General features: G+C 43.2%; 1 protein-coding gene across 1 annotated transcript in view; it reads left to right on the top strand.

Annotated features, from left to right (window-relative positions):
- Positions 1-26344, top strand: part of IL1RAPL1 (interleukin 1 receptor accessory protein like 1) — a 589910-nt gene that overhangs the window by 152537 nt on the left and 411029 nt on the right. The gene's annotated exons all lie outside the window — the stretch shown is intronic.

Genomic DNA, 26344 nt, shown 5'->3' with positions numbered 1-26344 from the left:
TTTCAGCCCTCATCTAATAGTAGGGTCTTGTGTATAAACTTTTATGCCACAATTAGTCTTCAAGATGCCACAAGACACTTTATTTTGTTTCTTTAACTGGTATTTCTGTAATAGGTTTTTTTTTTTTACCAAGCATAGATTTTAAAAAAGAAAACCCTCCTATCCTTGAATTATGATATTCACCAGTTATTGATTCCATAACAAAAAACTCATCAAACAGAATTAAAAAATGCTAGTACAGTCACCTAAAGTCACAGTCTTACATATTTCTACTTTATTTGCTCTAAATCTTATTCTCATATATACAGCAATTAAAGGGCATTCATTCACCTTCTGATACCATTAATGGTTGATGGTGTTGTTTGAAAGAGGTTTGTCAGTGACGGAGCAAAAAATAAATGAAGTAACTTGCTACTTCTCATCGACTGATAAATTTAAGAGCAGAAATGTACTGAGGGGAAAATCGATGCATTCCATTTCATACTGTATACTTTAATTTAGAAACACGAATTTCACTTTTACACTGTAGTCTCTGGGCATATTCAAAACAGCCTATTATGGGTTGATCACAGGTCTAGTTTAAATGTTGATTTGCTGCAGAATTCTGTTAAAAGCTAAATCTAGGTTCAAAATCTGCAGATCCATTAAATCAGAATAGTGTTCTGAAATAGCTGGCAGTCTTCCAAAATATCTACAATTTTTAGCTGAATCTCTAGCACAATAAATTATGTAGGTGCCTACCACTGAGCATTCAGTATCCTTGTGATTAGGGGTTGACAGATAAGCCTAAATCCATTTAGCGTCACTTTCACGTGTCTTTTTACGGAGGTCTGTTCCATCCTGTTTATGCATTAATTGTGCAGAATTCTCCCCCTCCAAAAAAAACAACAATAAAATTATTAATTTTAAAAAAGTATGTATGAGCTATCTGAAGACTGCCTTTTAATGAAGGGTGGGGGTTAACAGCTACTACCCACTCCAAGCAGTTAGAAAGCAGTTAGAAACCAGGTGAACCAGCTGCTTCTGCACACATTTAGAATGAGACTGAAAATGCACCTGGGAGTGATGAAACATTATGTTGTGCTATTCTGTCTCAGGACACTACACAGGGAAAAAGATAGATGCCCGGATGTGGGTAGCCATCTCTCCCCCCCCTCCTCGCCTCACCACCCCATACAATGTCCCTGGGAGGGATGACACACCATCATATCTCATATCTCCCAAGGACATCTGTGGACACATTTATCAATGTGTGCAACAGAAGCCATACTTTCTAGATGCTTGGAGCAACCACTCGCTGATTTTTTCAAAAAGAAATCTGTTTACAGGAAGGCCATGGACCACCTCATAAAATCTGTTGCAGTGTAGATACAAACAAACAAACAAACAAACAAATAAATAAATAAAATTCCAATCCTCACATTGGAGGTGTGGATCAAATCAGCTCACTTCAGAACAAGCTACTTACCTGAAAATGGTTGGTGGAGAACAAAGACAAGGATGGATGAGAATTTAATTTTCGGTTTGTTTTTGACTGGAAAACAATATACAATTTTATATCTACATATAGCCTATTCATTCATTCATTCTCTCTGTCTCTGTCTCTGTCTCTGTCTCTCTCTCTCTCTCTCTCTCACACACACACACACACACACACACACACACACACACACAATCTTGAGGGTCTTTGCAAGAATTCACAAATAATGCTTGCAAATCACCCTTCATCATCTGCCTGTTGAAACCAATAGAGACACAATGTCTCCATTCATCTCAACAGGGTAAGTTAATTAGACTGCATTCCTGAAAATGGTTAGAACTGAACACAGACCCAAACTCAATCAGCAGTCAAAGTCCATATATTTCTGAGTTTCCAATGCATTCCACGCAACAACAAAAGTGCCTTATAAAAATGTGTACTTTTTAAAAACTGCACATGAAAAACTGTGTATATAAGAAAAATGCACAAAAAGACTTTAATCAATGGGGGAAATGCATACTTTTGGAAAAAATGTGCACAATTGATGCATACATATTAAAAAATGTGCACAAAAATACGCACAAATTTTCATGCAAAAAGAAAAAAACTAAGTTCACTATCTGATGCGAGCACAAATTGGAACAAGCTTTGAGGTGGAAATTGGAGAACCTCAACAAGCTCAGGGTTCGCTGATCCACACATCCCTCAGCAAACATCAAGCCCACGAAAACCGCTGGGGCAAGGTGAGGCTATTTTTGCTTCCCAACATCCATCTTCAGGCATGCAGCCTGTTTAATTCTCCTTATTGAGATCCATGGACATATGATGCACTTGAAACAGGAGAGTTATATGCTCTGACCAGTGCATTCCAAACAAAGTCTGGGTGCTGTGTTTTGGACCAACAGAAGTTTCAAAACTGTGTTTTTAAAGAAAAATCCAGATGGGGAAGATTGCATTAGTCCAGTTTGGAGGTAACTAATCCACAGATAACTAATGCTAGGTCTGTCTTTTCTAAGAGCAGCTGTTACTGACAAATAAGCTGAAGCACTTATGGAAACTGCTGCAACCTAAGCATTGAGGGTAACTGTTGGATCTATAACCCCCATCTGCATGCTTGATCCTTTAGGTGGAGTGGAACCCCACCCAAAGGAGATTGTACAAGCTCTTCCAGATTGCCAGGGTCTAACCAACAATACCTCTGTTTTTTCTGGAACTGAGGCCAGTACTTCTACTGCCTCTCTGGGATTAGATGACAGAAACAAGAAACAAAGCTGTGTGCTGTCCATATATTGATGACACCTCAGTCCAAACTGCCAGATGACCTGTCCCAGCAGTGTCATGTAGATGTTGAATAGCGTGAGAGAAGATATGCTACCACAATGTAGTGATGGCTACCAACTTGGATGGCTTTAAAAGAGAGTTAGACAAATTCCTGGAGGAGAAGGCTATCAGTGGCTACTAGACTTGATGGCTATGTGCTACCTCCAGTACCAGAGGCAGTATGTCTATGTACACCAGTTGCTGGGGAACATGCTGTTGCACTCATATCCTACTTGTGGTTTCCTGGTCGACAGCTGGTTGGCCACTGCATGAACAGAATGCTGGACTAGATGGACCCTTGGTCTGACTCAGCATGGCTCTTCTTATGTACTTCTGTTCTTAAGATGGAACCTTGTTGCACCCCACAGGCAACAGACAATGGGATGGACCAGCAGTCTCTGGCTCCACCTTCTGGGACTGACCATCCAGGAACAGAACTGGTGAAGAACAGTGTATCATAAACTGCAGAAGGATTAGAGATGGGTGAGGTCTCCCAAACCCATCCTGGATTAATTTAGAAATGATTGAGACCCTCCAAAAAATATTTTTTTTCCAAGCTAATCTTGCTGCATTACATTGAGTAGAGGCAGATAAATCAGGAGGGGAAGCAGGCTGCAAGCAGGAGCCTGCTCGACTCAAAACTACTAACAAAGACTCAAACAGGGGAACTGGCATTTTTGAGCACCTGTACTCAATTTCTCAAAACATCTCTAGTTTTTATGGAATTCACTGCCAAAGGATATGGTGATGGCCACTTGCTAAATTGCCTTTTAAAATTCACAGGGAATAGGCCTATCAACATCTATTAGCCACAACAGCTAAATGAAACCTCCAGCTACAATGTCAGCCTACCTCTGAATTCCAGAAATTAGGACATATAATGGGAGAGGCCTATTGCTCTGAAGCCCTACATATTGGCTTTTGGGGGGCATCTGGATAGAGAACTGTGGGAAACAGGTTGCTGGGCTAGATAGACCTTCTTTTCTGATCCAGCAGGCCTTTCCTTCTGATTCAACAGGTGCAGTGCCAAATATGATTCCACCTTGGTTAGGGGCCAATAAGGCACTGATGAAATGCAATGCTGAGTACCTTTCCCCCTAGACCTGGGAAAGGACTCAGTGTACAGCTACTTTTGCTTGTGAATGTTGGAGGTTTCTGTTCCACCTTATGCACTGGGTCAGCAAACAAGTGCAGAAAACATGGAGTTTTATGAGGGAATGTTAGAAGAGGCAAAGAGAAGGTGATTGTGGCTTTTAATTTAATGTATCTATAATATTTCTATACTGCCCAAGCGCCAAAACTGTCTAGGTGGTTCACAACAGTTAAAACCATAAAATACAGCAAAATAAAACATAATATAAAACGACTAAAAGTTTAAAACTACAGTATAAAATCAGAGTAAAAATCAGCAGCACTGTAAATATCTAAAAATACAATAACAGATTTAAAACAATAAAAACGGAAGAACTTAAAATGCCCAGGAGAATAAAAAGGTCTTCACCTGGCTGGCGCTGAAAAGGTTACAAAATCAGGCACGCCTCTCTGGGGAAGGCAATCCACAAACAGGGTGCCACAATGGAAAAAGTCCCTCACCTTAGTAGCCACCCACCTCACTTTGTTTGGTGGGGGCACCTGGAGGAAGGCCTCCAAAGTTGATCATAGGGTCTAGGCAGATATATATGGGAGGAGATGATCCTTCAGGTAACTTGGTCCCGTGCTGTTTAGGGCTTTGAAAGGTCATACCAGCATTTTGAACTGGGCCCAGAAAGAGACTGGCAGACCAGAAAGAGAACAGATCACAAAGCACACAGGTGTAATATGTTCATATTGGCCACTGCCTGTTAACAGTCTCGCTGCCTTATTCTTGAGCAGCTGAAGTTTCTGGACCATTTTCAAAGTCAACCCCATGTATAATGCATTGCAATAATCCAGATGAGAGGTTACCAGAAAAAAATGGATAACTGTAGCTAGGCTATCTCTGTCCAGATAAAGATGCAGTTAGTATACCAGCTAAAGCTGATAAAAGGTGCTCCATGCCACTGAGTCCACCTGTGCCTCTAGTGACAACGCTGGATCAAATAGCACCCTGAACTATGAATCTGATCCTTCAGGAGGAGTGCAACCCGCTCCAGAACAGGTAGAACTTCACTTTTTTTGGCAGCTTGAGGCTCCTTGGCTTTTGAATTTTGCCTTTTTTATTTGCTGTCATGCCCTTTTAACTATATCCAGATTGACTGGCTACAGAAATTCAGGCCTCAAGCTGAAGGGGGAGACTGCCACCTCTCCACTTTGCTCAGTGTGTGGTGATATAAGAAGGTTTCCCTTGCTCTCTTTTGAAACAGGCACTGGCTTCTCCTGTCCAGCAAGCACTTTATCAATCATGACACCAGTGGCTGTGTACTTTGTGTACAAATTATTAACAGCTATGGCTCTCTGTGTAAGTAATGTGAAGAAGTACAGACTTTGATTGGTTGTGATAAAGAATACTTTGCAGCAAACATCTGGTGCTCTTTCAGTAAATCATGTCAACCTGTCCTACACCCATGAAAACAGGAGAAGATGCATTGATGCAGAAAAGGAACAGTGTGTGCATTTGTTCTTCCTTCTGCTTTTCCTGTTTTCATCGAGGGCTACGATAAGAGCAGACAGGCAGACTAGGCCATAAAAAGATTTAAAATTCAGCCTCTGGAACAGTTGTTTCAGCAGATAAAGTAAGAAGGAAAAATCCCAGAAGAAATCTCTTGAGGTTTGAAAATCCCACATGAAATCTCATGAGGCTGACAAGTAGAAAAGTGGATACACAGCTCAAAAACATAATCCCTTTCCTTCCTACATCCTAACACACACATGCACACACTGCTATGAATGAGGAACTGTCACCAGTGGCATTTATTGACACCTGCCCATGTCAACAGGACAGTCTAACCCTGGCAGTAATACAATCGGTGATATTTGTCATGATAGGCATTTCCTGCTCAGTGCTTCTAGTGGATACTTCCTAATTTTTTATTTATTTATTAAATTTATTAATCGCCCGTCTGGCTGGTCACCCAGCCACTCTGGGCAATGTACAAAATATATAATAAAACAGTTCAAAACAATAAAATTCTATAGTAAAAACATGTTCTAAAATACCCTAACCCATCCCAAATGCCTGCCTGAACAACCACATTTTTAATGCACGGCGGAAGCTCATTAAAGAGGGGGAATGACGGAGTTCCCTAGGGAGAGAGTTCCACAGAGTGGGGGCCACCACAGAGAAGGCCCTCTCCCTTGTCCCCACCAGTCTAGCTGTCCTGGCTGATGGGACAGAGAGAAGGCCATCCAAGGCTGATCTTGCTAAGCGGCCTGTCTGGTTTTGCTGGACGCGCTCCTTAAGTTAGGCTGTCAGGAGCACCCTAGCTGCCTCTTACACTCCCCTCCAATAGCCTACACAGGACACAGATGATGAGGATTCTTTCTTAGGCTTTATTCCTTTATTACTTTATGACTCTTACAGATACTAATCACTAGCGACTAAGCAAGGAACTGCACTGGGGTAGATAGCAGAGTAGCCTAAGCTCCAGGTAGGGATGTCAGAGAATTCTGCCATGGATCTCGGTGAGGCTGAATGCCAGTGCATTCGGCCCCCCAAAATCCATGGCGGAACAAGCCACCCTGCCCCCCACCCCATGAAATGGGCCCAGAACGGAGCACCTACCTGCTGCCGTCCGCACTGACTTGCGAATGGCGGCCACGTCTGCGGCCGCCATTCGCTTCATCCATGTAGCCATGATAGGCTATGTAAGTATTTATGTAAATATTTACGTAGCCTATTGCAGCAAAAAAAAGAAAAGAAAAGGAATGCAAATGGCGGCTACTGTAGCTGCCGCCATTCGTGTCCGCTGTTTTTTTGGGGGGGGTTGCCATGATAGGCTACGTAAATATTTACATAGCCTATCACAGCAAAATACAGGGACGCAAATGGCGGCGGCTATGGGTGCTGCCATTTGCATCCTTGCAGGTTGCCCAGAGGCCGGATGTCTGGCTGCGGGCGGCCCTGGCTGGTGGCTCCACGGAATCTCCACGGAGCAGAGCCGGACGGAGAGAATTTCGGGGGGAGGGATGGAGCGCCTCCACCCCGTACCGCAAATGTCACCCTTTGAAAAGGTAAGTGACTTTCATACATCCCTAGCTCCAGGTAAGGCAGTTGGTCCCTGTTTGAATGAGAACCGCGGGAAGCCTCTGAACTTATGGGCTATGGAGTGATCCTCCCTCTTACCCTTGGGTACTCAGGACGCAACCGTTGTTTTAGTGCCAAATGAGCAGAGTGCCTCCTTTCAGCGCCCTCCATCTGTCGCCGCTCCCTCCGTCTGCACCGAGCGTCCAGCAAGCCCCCCACCAGTGCTGTCTCGCTGCCAGGGTCACTATCTCTCTCAGGAATGCTGGCAAGAGGAATCTCTGCCAGCTGCTGTGCTTTTGAGAGATAAGCGAGCTCCTCTCCCATGGATTGCTGTTCCTCCTCAGAATCAGAACTGCTCTGGGGCTCCACGGGCTCAGTTTCCACCCTGACATAGGCTAGGCCAGAACCATATAGGGTTTTAAAGGTCAAAACCAACACCTTGAATTTGACCTGGAAAACAACTGGTAACCATGGCAATGCCTTCAACACTGGAGTGATGTGATCTCGCCGGTGGCTGCCTTTAATCAGGCGAGCCGCCGCGTTATGTACCAGCTGCAGCTTCTGAGTAGGCATAGTGGAGAATTCCGCCACGGATCTTGGTGAGGCCAAATGCCAGCGCATTCGGCCCCCCAAAATCCATGGCAGAATGAAGCCCCCCACCCCCCCACCCCGCGAAATGGGCCCGGAAAAGAGCCTACCTTTGTCAGCCGTTCCAGTGCTCCTCGAATGGTGGCCGCGACTGCAGCCGCCATTCGCGTCTTTCGAATGGCTGTGATAGGCTACGTAAATAATTACGTAACCTATCACGGCTAATGCAGGGACGCCATTTGAGTCCCTGCAGAGGCTGTGATTAGGCTACATAAATATTTACGTAGCCTATCATGGCAAAAAAAAAGGGGAATGCAAATGGCAGCGGCTACGGCAGCCGCCATTTGCATTCCCTTTTTCACCGTGATAGGCTACGTAAATATTTACGTAGCCTATCACGGCTAAAGCAGGAATGCAAATGGCATAGGGGATGCCATTTGCATCCCTGCTTTAGCCGTGATAGGCTATGTAAATATTTATGTAGCCTATCACGGGCCGGTGTAGGGAAGCAAATGGCGTCCCCTACACAGGACGCCATTTGCGTCTGCAGCAGCCCGGCACCAGCTGGAGGCCCCACTGTGGGTTGGCCTGGCTGGCGGCTCCGCAGCCTGGCCACAGAGCGGAGCCAGCCGGGCAGGATTCCGGGGGGGGGGAGGAACAGATTGCCTCCCCCTCCATCGAGGATTCCACCTGCGGAACCCGGCAGAGCCAGGTAAGTGGGGTTTTGTACACCCCTACTTCTGAACCATCTTCAAGGCTAACCCCATGTAGACCGCATTACAGTAGTCTAGATGAGAGGAGACCAGGGCATTTACTACCGATGGGAGCAGATGGTTGGGAAGGAAGGGGCACAGCCGCCGTATCAGATGGAGTTGATACAGCGCTATCCGGCTCACAGCTCACACCTGAGCCTCCATGGACAGCTTGGAGTCCAAAATGACCCCCAGGCTGTGGACCTGGTCTTTCAAGGGTAGCTGTACCCCATTCAACACCAGGTCAACATCCCCCAACCTCCTCTTGTCTCCCACCAAAAGTACCTCGGTCTTGTCAGGGTTCATCTTCAACTTATTCTTCCCCATCCAGCCACTCACCATCTCCAGACATGGGGACAGGGATTCTATGGCCAACCTTGGTGAAGATTTGAACAAGAGGTAGAGCTGCATGTCATCTGCATATCGATGACACTGCACCCCAAACCTCCTGATGATAGCCCTCAGCAGCTTCACATAGATGTTAAATAGCATCGGGGAGAGGATTGAACCCTGTGGCACCCCACAATTGAGCGGCCACAGGTCCAAAACCTCCTCTCCCAGTGCTACCCCCTGGTACCTGCCGGAGAGGAAGGACCGGAACCACCACAATACGGTGTCTCCAATGCCCAACCCCTCCAGGCAGTCCAGGAGGATACCGTGGTCAACGGTATCAAAAGCCGCTGAGAGGTCGAGGAGAACAAGGAAGGAGCATTCACCCCTATCCATAATAAGAGATTTCTTGGATATCAGGCACACTGACACAATTACACTTGATACTTACAAGTACACCAGGACAGTGCCAATACCTATGCTCATTCTTGCTTGTCCAACAGGCAGCACTGGGGCTTCGCACATTAGCATACTGCAAACACTGAATGAAATGGGACTGTTAACTGATACATGACATTTCCCTTTTCTTACTGATAATGTTTTCTGCAATACATTATGCAGTCAGCAGTGTGGTAAGCCTCCACTCAATGTATCCTAGGGATATCGGAGGAATCTGTCTCGGGGGTGAAGCTTGCTGAGCTTCAGCTAGCTTGGCCCCCTAGACTTCGACTCGCATTCCACAAGCTAGGGATGTCTCACCGGCTTGCCTGCCCCTCCGCCCACACACAGATGCCAGTCTGCAGATCCCTGCACTTGCCTGACTCAGTGTGTGCCAAGATCCCCACTCCCTCGCCGAGCCGCAAAATGGTGGCTCAGCCTTTTCTGTAAAGGGCCATTTTATGCAAATGGTGGCCATAAAGTGGCCCAATAACACACGATTACAAGCATAAATGGTCTATTTAGAATTTGGAATTTGATTGACTGGAATTTGATTGACATGGAATTTGATTGACTGAACTATTGTAAAATATGTATCACTGACACATGAACTCTGTGTCTGAATTAAATTCTGGATCACACCATCTGCCTGTTGCTAAACCGTAAATCTACAGAAATATTGATAGGAAAGATGAACTAAATACTGGTATCTAATTATGAGAGGAGAATATACTTTCACAGCAAGACAGCCATAAAGAGAACTGAAAATTGTTGAGATGGTGGAATTTGGCAACTTATAAGGCAAAAATATGCTAAGTCTATTTTATATCCTGTTTACAATAAGGGTAACCAATTGTCCTTCACCGTAATTTAAAAAGGGAGTATTAGTGTCCCTCCTCCAAAAAACAGGGAGTAAATTTCAGCACACTTGTTATCAGCCCCCTTCAAGCATTGAAGGCAATCCACACTGAAACTGACCTGACCCCTGACATCCAGGCATTGAGCGTGTAGATGCCTGAGCCAGGAAAGCTCTGTGTGTCTAGACTGCCATGGTAACTGGAATCTTGCACCACCATCAGGGTTTCCCATGCTTCCCAGTGCACCTGCATGCTGGTGCACTTTGTCATAGTAGTACTGTCGGGGAGCTAGTTTTTCTATCCTTCCTGGCCAATGTTTGAGCATGCTCGTGGCAACATCCAGGCCTCTCCTGCGGTCCAATGGCCCTGAAAGTCCACTCCAAGACTCCCTTTCAGTTGATAAGTTTGGGGATGGGGGTCATACAAAGGGCTTGCAAGGGGTCAAGGGTCAAGATGAATCAATTTAGGATTCTCCCTGACTCCTGGGTCAAATGAAAAAATCATACACTCTAAATCTTGGTGCAGACTTAAGTAATCCACTGTACAAATCTCACGATTTATGGTCTAGACACCTTCAGTAGTAATCACTATCAAGAAAATTGTCAACTAATCTAAACACAATCATGTAACCTGACTCAGTCACAAAGCAAATTTTGTTATAGGTTTATTTTGTATAAGTTTGCTTTAGCAGTTCAATTTATGTATGCTCACATGATTATATGTAATAACTTTGGGTAGATAATGTATTATGAATAACAGTAAAGGAAGAAATAACAGAACTGAAATGAACTTAACATCACTGCTCATTTTGAAAAACTGGAAGACCTGTTAGCACATCTGACTCACCCTGCAAATTTAACATCCTTTGGTGACATGTTAAGGCCATTGTAGCTTTATTGATTGGAAAATCTAGATATATGATATGAATAATCACTGCTTAAATGATGTGGTTTAAAAGTATCATGGAATTATAGCCCTCTGCTGGTCAGCACATGTTGAAACGCTACATGTTTCTGATTCACTCATAACCTGAAGTTGCTAACATGTGTGCATTAGTCATCTCCCCATCTCCCTCATGCAACACATGTAAGTTTGCTTCCTTCCTTCCTTCCTTCCTTCCTTCCTTCCTATTAGAGATTTAGGAGTGGGGAAAAGTATAGCCACTTTGGAAGAAAAATGAAATCTTCATTGAATTTGAAGCACCCACCACGTACAGTGTGAAGTTTGGGGGAAAATGTTCGAAAAATAAAATTCTAAATCTTATTTTTCCTAGCACTAAAAGTAGCTATCCAAATAGACTGGGAACTTGAAGATCTTTTAATAATCAGTTCAGGTCAGCCTGATCTGGGCAAGTGCCTTCTTTAGGAACTTTCTCAAGATGTCATCTGTTTGTTCTTTTTGTGGGTCGAGGAGCTATTTGGAACACTCTTTGGTGTGCACACATCTTCTAGTAAAATCTGTCGTTGACATATTCCTGAGTATCATTCAGCTTCTGTGTGGCCTCTATATACTGTTCTTAATAGCACAACAAAGTGTAGAATTGCCATATCAACCATGTCAAAATCGAGGAAAAAAGCTACACAGTCCATCATATTTAATGTTGCCATGGGTGGGGACACAACTTGAAATATACCCCAAACCAACCTTTTTCAGCTATAGTTGCTTTAAAAATGAGTGCAAAGATTGTGATAAAACAAACATTAGCAGTATTGCTGAAGCATAAGGCAACAACATGGCCAGGATGGGTGGGTAGATGACCTCCTTCTCTCCAGAAAATTCAGGAACAGATACAGCCATCCGCCTACCGTCCAACTGTGCTGTTAGCATATTTGCTACTTTAGCATTCCACATAAAATCAACCTCTCTTCTACTCAGCCAGTCTGTGCTGAAACCATATTGCATCATTGTGGTACATTTGGATATCTTACAGTCTCAGTCAAAACCAGTGTTAAACTCCCCAATGTTCGTTCGTTCGTTCTTCTTTATTTCTATACCACCCAATAGCCGAAGCTCTCTTCAGTTCACGAAAATTAAAACCAAATGGCACACAATAAAACAATATAAAATACATAGAACATTAAAAACACAATATAACAATACAACCACACTAAAACCTAGCAGCAGTGCAGGAATTTAAAATATAGATTTAAAATAGCAAAGCTAAAAGTCTAGAAAGTTAAAATGCTAAAATGCCTGGGAAAATAAAAAGGTCTTCACCTGGCACCGAAAGGAATACAATGTAGGTGCCAGGCGAACCTCACTAGGGAGCTCATTCCACAGCTGGGGAGCCACAACAGAAAAATGTTATATCCTTATAACATTTACCAGTTGTGGCTTAATTTTAAAGGTGGCTACACTGAAGTGAAACAGCTTTAGCACTGGTAAGTATTACAGGTGATTAGGCCTCTTTCCTACCTCTATTTGTTTTATAGCAATAAGACTTCTTTCTTTTGAGTACTGCTGGCTGCAGTAATTAACCTTGACATTTTGTATGCAGCTTTCACCAAAATACAAGTGCATGCGTATACACACACATACACAGTTTAAATTAAAATTGGTGTCCATTACTGATAGGAGAGGATCAAATAGTAGCCTTACTAGAAAGTGGTTGTTCAGTGTCAAACTTTGTTTGGTTATTATAAACTCAGCTGGATAATTCAGGAATTAGATATAGTGGAGATGGTTTTTGTATACTTCAACAAGTTTATATTCAGATTAAAAGTAACTATACATTAATCATTTCAATAATTGTTTCATTAATCATTTTCCAGAAGGACTTTGCCCTATTGCATAATCACCACATATAAATAAAATTGCCTTTGTACTATATAAATAAAATTGCCAACTTTCCATTGTTACTTTTATTATACGGCTACAGTTGTAGACCTATTTTATGGGTGAGTTGGATGAATTGCATTCCATCATTATAACCAGAAATTAGGGAGACAGTAGCTTCTATGGCTTATACTCAGAGAAAACAGCTCAGAGGATTGATATTTACCTTCGGAGTGAAAGAAAATTCAGTTTGAGGATGGTCCATGCTGATTGATTTTGAGGTAGAAAGTGTAGGAAATAGCTAATTTATAAGAGTTTGAAGTCTGATGAGTGACCTCCAGCAGTTTGACAGGTCATGTCTGTTTTTTCATAAACCTTGCTGGGGTTAAACTTCATGCGCTGATTTCTCCATTTGTTCAGCATCTTTCAGGAAACTGCTTGTTGTGTCAGATGGGGGATGTGTTCTGCCCTATAGCTTCTGTTAAAAATGCAATATTGTTTGCCCCATTTTATTATATGGGACTTTATCTGTCCTTGGGCATTCTCAGAAGGAGGATGGGAGTATAGAACATGAGTAAGTGTGGCTTGTTATCAGGAAGACAGAATAGAAGGGAGGAGGGAGCAGATTGAAAGCCAACATACACTGAAGCTGGGTGCCAGCTGAGGCGATGGCTGGAGGACTGCTGGAAGGGGCAGCTCTTTTCCCCATTAGGGAGGATGCAAGGAGGGCTAAGCAGCCCTGACTGCGGTGGGGGCTGGAATTGTCCAACAGCCGATGTCTTGTTTGGAGCAGTTTCACTGTAGGTAGGCTTTCCCCAGCTGGCCGGGATATGGCCAATGTCCTTGATGTCATCTGGCTCACAGAGAGCTGGCTAAGGGGGAAGGGGTGTCAGTTTCCTCCCCCCCAAATGCCCTACCCCAAGTCTGGCTTGCTTGGCGCACGGGAGGGCATTGCAGGTAGCAGGGGAGAGGAGAGATGTGGGCGACCACCATTGGTGGTTTCTTGTGGTGCCACTGGGTTTGGGAGGGGCCCAAGAGGCACTTTTAGCTCTCCAGACCCCTCCTAAATGCCTCTTTGAAGTGCAGCTCCCTCTCTGAATGCAGTGTGGGTTCTGCTGATTGCCCTTTGGGGGCTGAGTAGGAATTTTTCGCTCACAGTCTGATTGGCCAGTGCTGTGTGTCTTTTTGCCTACTTCACACTGTAGGTGGGGTGGGTGTGTCTTTTAAGTGAATTTGGCTTTATCTGACAGTTAGGTCTCCTCATTCACATTTCTCCAGGTGAGGTGCTAGGGACAGGCAATGCTGCTGAGAACAGGGATGGTGAGCATTCAGAGGCACTGTTTTGGTGACGGGTGATGCCTGAGGCCTCCTGCTCTAGGTTTTGCTGCCCAACAGGGGGATAAGGGTTACCTGTGAGGCCAACTCACCTCACCCACCTAGTGTTTTGCAGCCTGGAAGGGGGGGACAGGAGAAGGCCTACCTCCCCCAAAAGGGGCAGCCCTGGAGGGTGGCGAGCTGCAATGCCACTCTACAGGCTTTGAATGTTTTCACCCATTACAGTGCCTAGCTAGTGGCTGGCCCAAATTAGTTGCCTGTCCAAGTCTTTCCCCTTTGCAGATTGATCAATAAATGTGGCCCAATTTGATACCAGTCACTTGTGTCCATCTCTTTATTTTCCCCTTTCCACCTGCACCAAGTTCTTCACCTGGTGTTAAAAACCTATGGTATTAAAGGCTACTTTAATGTTTTACTGTGTTTATTTTTTATTATTGTTTTTATCTTCTGGATTTTTTGTAAGCCACATGAGTTGGCTTCAGAAAAGTGGTATAGAAGTAAATGAATGAAAATAAAATAAATCATGATATAAGGACTGCATATGTCATCTCTATAGAAGAGAGAATGGAGGCGGCAGGAGAGAAAGAAGTCCCCACCCCATCATGTTTAATACTAGAAAAGGATGAACTCTTTTTTCTTTGTTTGTTTGTAAATTCAGTAAACTACCGAATAATTTATTTAAAGCAGTGAGGGTTGGAGTTAAATATTAAGAAAAGTGATGTGACAGTGGGAATACGTTAAAAATAAATTACTGAAGGCGACTGAAGCTGTAGTATCAAGATCGCTGAAGATAATAAAGGCAAAGCTATGCCATCACCTATCAGAAAGAATGAAATAATTATTGACACATGGCAGGAAGAATGAGCACGATGACCAAGGGTGCAGTCCTTTGCATGTTCAGATAGAAAAAAATGTCCCCCAGCCAGCCATGCTGCCTGGGAAACACTGGGAGTTGTAGGACATTTTTTCTGTCTAAACATGCACAGGATTGCACCCCAAGTCAAACTTCTTGCAATCATATGTGACTCTGCCACGCTTATGTCATATCTTAGAATGTCTACAGCCATAAAAAGAAAAAATAGTGCTAAGCAAAGCAGAGAATTTTGAAAACAATCCCACAGATAAAATGAGCTATTCAATCAGTCAACTATGTCTAAGTAACAAAGAATTAAAAAGCCAGGGAAAGAAAAATATACAAAACTCAGCACCAAAAATTTGTATTAAGAACTGATCCTACTGTGAGAGGAGCAATTTTCTATGTTAACTACTATACTACCATAAAAAACCCTGTGTTAACCCTGTGAGTCACTGTCTCACAGTGAGAATTTGGTCCACAGTTCCACAGTTCTGCACACCTGGTAAAAAACATCTCTGAATTCCCTGCTCACCTCAGGGTTTAGGATCATTCAAAGATAGTCAGAGACCACATTTTGTGCCTGTTGAGTTATGGAAAAATGTACCCTTGGAAATGTTTCTTGTTTGATTGCTCACTGACAACTGAAGTCCCTTTGATCCTCCGCTGTCTCTCCAAAATGTGCTTGCTATTTTATGAACTTTCTGAGTCTGTCTGGTGACATGACGGCTTATGAGCGTTAGCATTTCTTGACATATCACATTGGTGAGGGAAATATTTCCTTTTTAGCTTGTGATTAAAAGTCTGAATTGTACAAGAATAATAAGACCCCCCTGGTTTACTACTATGAGGTAGATGGTAACTGTGTTCTTTTGGTACCAGGCTTATTAGTGATAGGCAACACTCAAATGTTTTGACTGTTGTGTCCAATGACCACCCACATTCTCGTGTCATGGAAAATAAAAAATAACAATTAACTGTGCCTACAACAATTTAGAACGGCTCACGTAAAGCTCTTATATCGCCATAGAATAGATTATATATAATACCTCCTCTTAGGGTTAATGCATGCAGTACAGCTGCTACGCAAAGGTCATTGTAGATGGCGCCATGTCATGGCGTGCAGCAGGTTCAGAACTGACAAAATAAAGTACTTTTTCATGAAAACTCAGGGAAGGTAACTCTGTTGGATACTATTAACCATGAAGGCTAACTGAGGCCTCCAAGTTCAGAAGAGTATACTTCTAAGTAGCCATCTTTAATGCTGGGGACAAACAGCAGCGGGCTCTGTTGACTTCATGTCTTTCTCCTGAGTTTTCAAAACACATCTGGATAGTTCTGTTAGAGATAGACTGTTGAAGTAGATGGTTCACCCTCTACCCTCATACATGCCTTTTAATGGATAGCAGACCTGAGTCCCAGCACTTTCTTTTTAAACATTTTAAAAATCAAGTGCCGATCTCTCCCATTGATCACAATATGCATGATATACCATTGGAAATAAATTAGCAAGGGCCTCATATTTTAACCTTTGTAGTGACAACAGAGCAGCGTCTCTCTCTGTTCTGAGTTGCAGGCAATTCCACAGGTGTAGATTCCAGTGAGCAGGATAGACATGCTTTTCCATAGGAAAACTCCCAGATAATCAAATCCACAGCAGACCCACCCACTAGGGCTTGGACCAATTCCATGCCTTTCATTCTAGTGCTGTGTTTGTGCTCATTGATGTCTGAATTATTAACTGCATAATTTAACATTCAACAGTTTTAGTTATTTATTACTTTATCAAAAGGAAACATAAAAATAGGTCAACCCATTTTCTGAAAAGTATTGTGAACATAGTGAAGAACATCCTGCATTTATAGACATATATTTGTAAACAGCTATTGTGTTGTGATTGTATTAATCTGCCAGAAAATGACACATTCAAAGCAGATCCACCTCTGTAACAGTATTAACTCTTAGTCACAAGAATAAATGTTGTCCTTCCACAGCTTATAGGCCCATGGAGCATTGTTAAAACAAGCAAATGTTATATGTTAATCTTTATTGGCCTGTGAATTTAATCATGCATAACCACAAAGAGTTGTTTTTTTAAAATTAAATCGTTCCCCATCCATTACTTATAATTTACTCAAAGGAACAGCAGTAAAGAGGTCAAAGTCTGCTGTATGTCTTGCTGTTCATTTAAATTAGCACATTCACTGATCTTAGCTGGACTTGTGCTAAATCTGCACATTTTTGCATGCTTAAGAGGGACTGCAACCCAAATGACAAAGATGAAGGAATGTATGAGTATATTGCACTTATAAATACTCTGGATGTGATTTATCATGTGAAGCCCTGCCCGAATGGTGCTGATACAGTAGCAATCTGAATAGCATTCTATTTTGTAAGCATGATTGTCAAGGGGTTGTGTGAGTTGTTGAGGAGCAGCCATACATGGCATACAGCTCTAGCACCGCGGGACAATCTTGCATCAGCCAATTTTGCATCATGTAGCAAATGTGGTTCCTTGTATATTTAGAGACAAGTAGAGGCAAGCACATTCATTATTTCATTGAAGACTTAGAGCCATTATGTTATTGAAGGGGTAGCCACAGTGCTAGCAAGGCAGTTGGTTGGCCAATACGTGAACAGAATGCTGGACTAGATGGACCTTGCTCTGATCCAGCATGGCTCTTATGTTCTTATGTTGTACTACTCCTCATTGCCTCACATACAAGTGTAAGACGGTGTCAACTTGATCATCACATCATTAGTCAGCAGCGTCATTGAATGTATCCATACGATCAGATTTACCCCATGTGATAATGTGACAATATGTATTTAGATTATTAGCTCTGGATAGGGGTAAATGCTCCTTCCTTGTTCTCCCCGACCTCTCAGCGGCTTTTGATACCGTTGACCACGGTATCCTCCTGGACCGCCTGGAGGGGTTGGGCATTGGAGACAACGTATTGCGGTGGTTCCGGTCCTTCCTCTCCGGCAGGTACCAGAGGGTAGCACTGGGAGAGGAGGTTTCGGACCCGTGGCCACTCACTTGTGGGGTGCCACAGGGTTCCATCCTCTCCCCGATGCTATTTAACATCTATGTGAAGCTGCTGGGGGCTATCATCAGGAGGTTTGGGGTGCAGTGTCATCAATATGCGGATGACACACAGCTCTACCTCTCATTCAAATCTTCACCAAGGTTGGCCGTAGAATCCCTGTCCAAATGTTTGGAGACAGTGAGTGGCTGGATGGGGAGGAATAAGCTGATGCTGAACCCTGACAAGACCAAGGTACTTTTGGTGGGAGACAAGAGGAGGCTAGGAGATGTTGACCTGGTGTTGAATGGGGTACGGCTACCCTTGAAAGACCAGGTCCGCAGCCTGGGGGTCATTTTGGACTCCCAGCTGTCCATGGAGGCTCAGATGTGAGCTGTGAGCCGGACAGCGCTGTATCAACTCCATCTGATACGGTGGCTGCGCCCCTTCCTTCCTGACCATCTGCTCCCATCGGTAGTACATGCCCTGGTCTCCTCTCGTTTAGACTACTATAATGCGCTCTATGTGGGGTTACCCTTGAAGATGGTTCGGAAACTGCAGCTGGTACAGAACGCGGCGGCTCACCTGATTAAAGGCAGCCGCCGGCGAGATCACATCACTCCAGTGCTGAAGGAGTTGCACTGGTTACCAGTTGTTTTCCGGGCCAAATTCAAGGTGTTGGTTTTGATCTTTAAAACCCTATATGGTTCCGGCCCAGCCTATCTTAAGGAGCGCCTCCAGCAGCACCAGACAGGCCACTTAACAAGATCAGCCTCAGATGGCCTTCTCTCTGTCCCATCAGCCAGGACAGCTAGACTGGTGGGGATGAGGGAGAGGGCCTTTTATGTGGTGGCCCCCACTCTGTGGAACTCCCTCCCTAGGGAACTCCGTCATGCCCCCTCTTTAATGAGCTTCCGTCGTGCATTAAAAAACGTGGTTGTTCAGGCAGGCATTTGGGGTGGGTTAGGGTATTTTAGAAAATGTTTTTATTGTAGAATTTTATTGTTTTAAACTGTTTTATTGTATGCTGTACATCGCCCAGAGTGGCTGGGTGACCAGCCAGATGGGCGATTAATAAATTTAATAATAATAAAAATAAAGATTAGAGGGAAATGGTTTTTCACCATTTAACATATCACTTGTGTAATGAATGAACAGAGCTTTAGGCTCATGTAGCTCTTTTTTTTCTAAATCGCTCTGTGTCAGTATTGAGATAATTCTAATAACGATAGAAGCATAATTTAGAATTTGAAACACATGTAATTATAATCTCTTTTAGTGCTTGCAATATTATTATATTTTGTATTTTAACATTATCTGGTGATTTGAATGTGCATATATTTAAATAATGGGGGTTGTGTTAATTTGCTTCCATTTTACTACTAAGTTGGCTAAAGTTTCATGGGGAAATCAGGATGCAAGTGTTCCTTATCTCATTTTTTCTAATGGGCCTTAGGTAGATTTTTTTTTTTTACCTGAGGAAGTTCTAACTTCCTTTTTCTGTCTTTAACAAAAATATGCACTGGGAAAGAAATGCTGGATTTTGAGTATGCATTTAAAGCACATTAATATATCTATATAAATACTCTGCTGCTTTGAGGACTCCTGAAGGATGGGTTTACAGTTTGATTACTTTCAGCCATTAAAGAGAAGCAGCTGTAGTGCTGAATAGCAATGTGCTAATGAAGCTTTCAAAGTGGTGATCAAAAGTAGACTCTGCTGTTTAAATTGTATCCTTCTCTGAAGATAACTAACTGTGCTGGTTCAGCAAAATGTGCATATTAAAGCAGATGAATTACACGTTTCAGTGGACTCTTTAGGACCTTTTCAAAACATTACACTAGCTAATCTTTATCACATATGGCTTGTCAATGGAAAATGTCAGTAAGTAATTAAACTGTATTTTTGGCCCTGATTTATGTAGTTGAGTTAGAATCTGCATAACAGAGATACTATCTGTAGAGCTATAAGCAACTTCATATGTGTATATGTACCTAGAAGCCCAAAGATAATGGAAGGTATAATGAGATGTGGTGGATTTAGCTAAAGTTAGATAGATTAGCTAAAGATCATCAGAAGGAAAAACTTTAGATTTTTTAGAATCTAAAAAGTGTTGGTATGTAGATAAAAGGCAGTCACCCAACTTCCCATGGTATTGCCATCCCAGAAGTAATTAACTAATTAAGCAAATGCTGTGATGTCTGTGTTTAGCATTCCATTTTATTCTTCCATTCCATTTTATTTTGCTAACTTCTTCCATTCCATTTTATTCTGATAATTATGTATTTATTGTAGATTCCCTGGCTATCAGATTAAAGGAACAATTCTATGTCTGCAAGCTAATTGTGAAACATAATATGACAGATTTTGACAGCGTATTGCCATAATCAGTAATAGTCAGAAATGTACTGATCAGTATCTTGTCTAATTCAGGACCTCCTATATTTGACAGCAGTGCTGGTAGCTATACAGTGGGAGCCAGACAAGTAGGCATTAGCACTTGTGCTGGAACAAGTAACATAAGAACAAGTGGAGTTTAATTAAAGAGTTTAGTGGTCCCATCTGCCTCTCATTTCCTTTCTCTCACCTGTCAGTCTGTTTTTTTCTGGCTCCCTTTTCTCCTCTTTGTTCTGTTGTTCAACCTGCCATTCTCCCTCCACCTCTGCTCCTTCCCCTCCATTCTCATTTGCTCCTTCACCTCTCCCCCACCCCATCTCTTGTTCTTGGCCCTGTTCTTCCTTCTCCTACCCTCTTCTTCCTTTTGCCATCTGCTTCTTCTTCTCTCACTCATCTTTTTCCTGTTGTTCACCTTCCCCCTCCCCCGCAACTGTTAATCTGGCTTTCATCATCCATCCTCAGCTTTCTCCAGCATCTTATTTCTCCCTAGCTGCATCTGCTCTTGACCCCCCCCCCCATCACTTGTTCATTCATCAATTTCGCTTCTCCTCCTTCCTGGTTCCATCCCTTCTCCACCTTCTGCTTCTTCCTCCTAGCTCACAGCCATGAGCATTGCAATGGCTTTTGAAAAGCTTCTGTGAAAGCCCTGTTCCAAACAGGTTTTAACTGAGCAGTTATGTTCTAAATCTTTTAGAGGAAAGTTAGCCACTTTGGCGGGGGGGGGGGGGATTCCAGATTTATTTATTTATTTACCTCTCTATACCTCAGGAGTCAGTTGAGCATGCTGATACTTTCCTCTTGTTTCTTAGTGGTCCCATTTTGACCTCAATCCTGTTGGCACAGTGTGACTGAATTCACCATTAGAGGGAGTGATGGCAGATAGGAGAGTATACATTAGAGTGAACATTCAGAACTTTCTTAGATGGAAGGCAAGACAAGGATAGAGAGGAGCTGGGCAAAACAATGCACTAAAAGCAAGAGCAGAAATTTTCTTTAGGATAAAACAGAGTTTGAGCACGAAAATCCATTAAAAGCTTGGTGGAATGATACATCTGAAACATGGTAAAACAAAGGCTAATCTAGCCTTCCTAGAGAGAGTTTGGTGACTCAGGTGCTGCTACAGAAAGGGCCCTGTCTAGTGTACCCATCAACCTAACTTCTGTAAGTGGTGGGATATATAACATATAATATATAGCCTCTGACAATCATCATAAATTATCTTCTTTCCAGCTAGTACCACTCCTTTGACTGTTTTTCTGCTGTATAAAAGTAGTGTACTCTGCTTCTCAGGCCTTGTTTCTGACAGCATTAGTTATTTGTTTATCCAGCCAGTAAAGGCTTTATTTGTGTTGATCCCCTTTTCTTTAAACCCAAAGCACTGGACATCTGAGGAATGTAAATAACTCTGCCTCCCCATAAGGGGAGAAAATGTCTCCCCTTATGGGGGAGCCCTCATCCTAGGGCAGAAAATGTCATCTTCATTCAGTCCTCAGGGGGATGCAAGGCCTTTCCTTGGTCCCTCTTTCTCCCCAAACCTTTCAATGCAATTCCTTTTTAAAAGCATTTTATGTGTGTCATTCTTATGGATGTATGAGAAATTCATTTCAGTTCATTTTTTATGAGGATTTTACCCTGTTCACATCTTCTGGACTAAATACATACTTGAATGCAATCTGTGGTCAAAGTCTTTACATTTCTGAGCTTGCAATGTGATTTTTGGCCCAAAAAATTCATTTGACGGCACGCATACATTTGAAAAATGTGAATGAAAGAAGTGTATTTTGAAAAATATGCATAAACACTCTTTAATCAGTGGGAGAAGAATGCACACCATTGATGCATACACTTAGAAAAAATACACACAAAACCATGCACGAATTTTCATGAGAAAAGAAAAAAAGGCTCCCAACCTGATAAGGACTTGAGTCAGAATGAGCTTCGAGATGGAATTTGGAGGACTTCAGTAAGCTTGAGTATTTCTGATTTGTAAATTCCTTGTCATTCTACTCAGACATGGTAGGTTTTAACAGGGATATCTTCAAAGAATATTCACACATATTTAGGAATGTGTGAATCAGCAAAACTCAAATTTACTGAAGTTTTCTGGATTCCATTCTGAAGTTCATTCTGATTCAAATCTGTACCAGATTGTGAGCTTTGTTTTTCTTTTTGTATAAAAATCTGTCTGTATTTTCGGGCATATTTTTCCAAATGTACTCATCAATTGTGTACATCTTTGAAATTTATGCATTCTTCTCCAATTGATTCAAACATATTTGTGTGCATTTGTCAAAAGTACGCATGCTGTCAAGTGCAATTTTTTTGGTCCTCAAATCACATTGCACGCTCGGAAATGTATAGACTTCAACTGCAGATTGTGTCCAGGCCCATGTTCTGTCTGGATGCTGCAAACTGGGTAAATCCTGATAAAAAATGAACCGAAATGAATTTCTCATACATTCCTACACATGCTATGTTCTATAAAATCTTATCATTTTGAATGGTTATACTACTGGGAGTATTGAATGTCAAATTACATTTTTAGTTTTTGTAACAATATCTTATAGCTCTGATGTTTGAAAGTATTTTGACTTTTCTAATGCTTTAGAGAGGAGTATTAGGAATTATTATTATTATTATTATTATTATTATTATTATTATTATTATAGAAAAACATTACTCTTCGTAATTGCCTCGCAGCAGTTAGAAGAAATCATAGACACAGGAGAGTGGAAGGGATGTGCGCGCACACACACACTGTTTTTATTCTTCTGTTGCTCTCTTTCTCATGCCATATATCTCTTTAATCAAATTAGTTCCAATTCACTGCAATCCTGATGACTAAAAGCCTTGTTGTACAGCAATATCTTCTTCCCCAAGTTGATCTTGTTTTGCCCACAAACAATAATACTGTGAAGCCAAGATGAACAGAGATTGGGGTAGAATGTTAAACTAAGATAACTCTTCCAATCCATATGCTATGGTTTTAATTTTGTCTCATTATTTCTCTAGTCTTTGTTCCTGGCAGAGTAGAAGCTAACTGAAAAGTCTGTTTATCAGTCAGTTCAGCTATTTAGCCAATTTCCCTTACAGCCTGATCTCACACCGGCTATGGCTGTTGAAGTGCAAACTTTGATTTGTGTCACAACAGCATCTTAAACAAACTGTATAGCAATTTCCCACCTGCCACTCAAAACTCCTCTGTTCTCCCTTCCTACACCTTTTGGTCACTCAGATTTACACTGGAAAGGCTTTTTTCGCTGCAGCAATTGCACTTTATGTGATTGCTGTGTTATGGCTTGAGCAGGCAGATCCAACTGCACACCTCTCAAGTAGATGCATGGAGGAAGGGGAGAGATGACTCCCCCCCCCCCACCGCCCACCTATATCTCCTTTCTTCCCTGTATCCGGGCCCAGTTATAAGTGACATTGAATGTGAAACCTGCAGAGTCATTTGAGGCAGCATTACAAACTGAATAGTAAGCACAGGGATAGGGGTAGGGGGAGCATTCTGTTTTGAATCAGAATGGATCGCATTTGAATTGGTACCATTTAGAACTCCCTTGCTCAGCAGCTGCTCAGGTTCCAGCTCGGCCTCCTACACTAGATGCTCATCATGGACACCAAAGTCAAAAAAGAAACAGCTATGCCAATTGAATTCCCAACGCATTTCAACACTTGGTCTTTATCAAGGGAAAAGTTCTTCAGAGATTCTTTTGGAGGATTCCCTCTTCCTTGCAAGATTCCAAAAGAATCTCTGAAGAACTTTTCCCTTGATAAAGTCCAAGTGTCAAAACATGCTGGGAATTCAATTGGTGAATTTTTACTTTTTTTACTTTGGTTTCCGGCCTTACAGCTGTTTTTTTCTGGTCTCTATTTGCACTGTTGCTGATTGTGGACACGAGCCCCTGCCAGCCCCATGGTTGGCCTGAGGCAGGAAGCCTGCTCTACGTACATGGGCTCCCCACACAATCAGGGTTCTAAATCACATGGGGAGCCTACATTCATCGAGTATGGCTCTATGACCCCCCACAGTATGGATATGTGTGTGGGGGGAGGGGAGCTGGCAGGGCTACTCAGCATGGCCTTACTTACTCTAAATGTGATTGTGTGGAGATAAATGACTGAAGGGGGCTTTTATGTTTCAGCTGTAGACATGGCATTACAATTAAGTGTCATATTTGGTAGAAAGGTGGTGTACAAGTCGAATAAATAAAACAGCCAACTTCTAGAAGAGTGTGGACAGCATCTACATGTTAAAAACCCTTGTGCATGACCAGTGGGGTATGCATACACGGGTGCTTTCAGACAGATCATGGCTCCTAACTAGGGATGTTGGAGAAATCTGCAATGGATTCAAATGAGTTTGGATTTCTATGAATCTGACCTGCAGATTCTGCAGCGGACCAGCTTTTTCTGACTCACCTGGATTCCGCAGACTTATAGACGAGTTTTTCACTTGGTGGGTGGGTGATTTGCGCTAATGCACATTAGTGGAAGTGCACATTAGCGCTAATGCGAATTAGCACAAGTTGAAGTTCTGATTTTTAAAAGTCCGTTTCTGTCAATGAGCGGACAACAGAACGAAAGATGCCTGATAGTCCACGAAACACAGATGGAACAGATTTAGCAAAATCCATGTATCCCTACTCCTAGTGCTTCTAATCAAAATGCATTGGGCATAGGGATGGCTGCAAAATCATCCACAGACTTGAATGAAGCCGAATTCCAGTGAATTCAGCCCCCTGGAGTCCATGGCAAAATGAATGTACTTACCCCTGCCACGCCGGACGCAACAGGCCAAATCTCCCCTCCCGGACAATTTTGTTCCACTGTCCTGAGCGGAACCAGGAAGTGGCCAGATGCAAATGGTGTCCCCGTTTCTTCTCATGATAGGCTACACTAGGGGTGTATGAAACCCCACTTACCTGGCTCTGCTGGGTTCCGCAGGTGGGAGGAGGCAATCCATTCCTCCCCCCGGAATCCTCAATGCGGGGGGAGGTGATCCGTTCCTTTCCCCCTGGAATCCTGCCTGGCCAGCTCTGCTCCGCGGCCAGTCCGCGGAACTGCCGGCTGGGCCAACCCGCAGCAGGGCCTCCAGCTGCTGCCAGGCTGGTGTGGACGCAAATGGCATCCTGAGTAGGGGATGCCATTTGCATCCCTATGGTAGCCCGTGATAGGCTACGTAAATATTTACATAGCCTATCACAGCTAAAGCAGGGATGCAAATGGTGTCCCCTACGTCATTTGCATTCCCATTTTAGCTGTGATAGGCTACGTAAATATTTACATAGCCTATCACGGCTAAAGTGGGAACGCAAATGGCGTCCCCTACTCAGGACGCCATTTGCGTCTGCACCAGCCCAGCAGCTGGCAGCCCGGCAGCCCGGTAGGGGACACCATTTGTGTCCTTGCTTTAGCCGTGATAGGCTACATAAATATATATGTAGCCTATTATGGGGCCGGCGTAGGGACACAAATGGCGGCCGCTACGATGGCCGTCATTTGTGGCTGCAGCAGCTCGGTAGCAGCCGGAGCTGCCGCAGCTGCAGCCAGGTAGGCTCCATTTCACGGGGCTTTTGTGGGGTGGAGGGGCGGGGGGGCTCACCGAGATCCGTGGTGGAATTCTCCACCATGCCTAGGCTACACATCTTTATTTACGTAGATACTTATGTAGCCTATCACATGAAAAAACAGGGACGCAATTGGCGTAGTGGACGCCATTTGCATCCGTTTTTTTTTTCATGCAATAGGCTACGTAAACATCTATGCAAATAAAGACGCGTAGCCTATTGCGAGAAGAAACGGGGACACAAATGGAGTAGCAGATGCCATTTGCGTCCGGATCACTTCCTCTTTCCACTCAGACAGCGATACGGACTGCAATGGCAGCCGTATTGCTTGTGGAACGGAGCCAGCCGGCGGCTCCGCAGACTTGCCGCAGAGCAGAGCCAGCCGGCGAGGATTCCGGGGGGAGGAACAGATCACCTTCCCCCCCCCACGGACCCCGGCGGACTGGAGGTAAGGG

This window comes from Heloderma suspectum, chromosome 3, assembly GCF_057233095.1.
Source record: "Heloderma suspectum isolate Gila_16-S chromosome 3, 16-S_ref, whole genome shotgun sequence".
NCBI classification, from domain to species: domain Eukaryota; kingdom Metazoa; phylum Chordata; class Lepidosauria; order Squamata; family Helodermatidae; genus Heloderma; species Heloderma suspectum.
The sequence above is the reverse complement of the archived record's forward strand: the minus strand, read 5'-3'. Positions and strand labels throughout refer to the sequence as shown.